Raw genomic sequence first — 432 nt, 5'->3', positions numbered from 1 at the left:
GATCTTACACTGACGTTAAAAATCTTTTCAATTACACTTTCCGAAATGCAGATAATGGCATATCAAGATCTACAGTTCATAGAACCATTAGGCGTTTCGAGCAAACAGGAAGTGCAAAAAATCGTCCCAAACCTGGTAGGCCAATATCGGTAACAAGTCCGGAGACATCACTAGATGTTTTATTATCTGTCATCGAAAACCCACATGACTCAAGTCGAAGAGTAGCTCTGGAACATGATATTAGTCAGGGATCTGTACTTAAGATATTAAAAGCAAATAAATTCCACCCTTTTAAGGTTCATTTAGTACAAGAACTAAATAAGGATGACTTTGACAGGCGACTTGAATTTTGCGAGTTAATGATGGAAAGAATTGACGAAGATCCTGTCTTTCTGACGAACATAGTCTTCTCGGATGAAGCAACATTCCACT

This window comes from Odontomachus brunneus, unplaced genomic scaffold (genome assembly GCF_010583005.1).
Source record: "Odontomachus brunneus isolate Ranch 3 - 2012 unplaced genomic scaffold, Obru_v1 Obru_scaffold_232, whole genome shotgun sequence".
Lineage (NCBI taxonomy): Eukaryota > Metazoa > Arthropoda > Insecta > Hymenoptera > Formicidae > Odontomachus > Odontomachus brunneus.
This window is presented reverse-complemented; position numbering follows the sequence as displayed.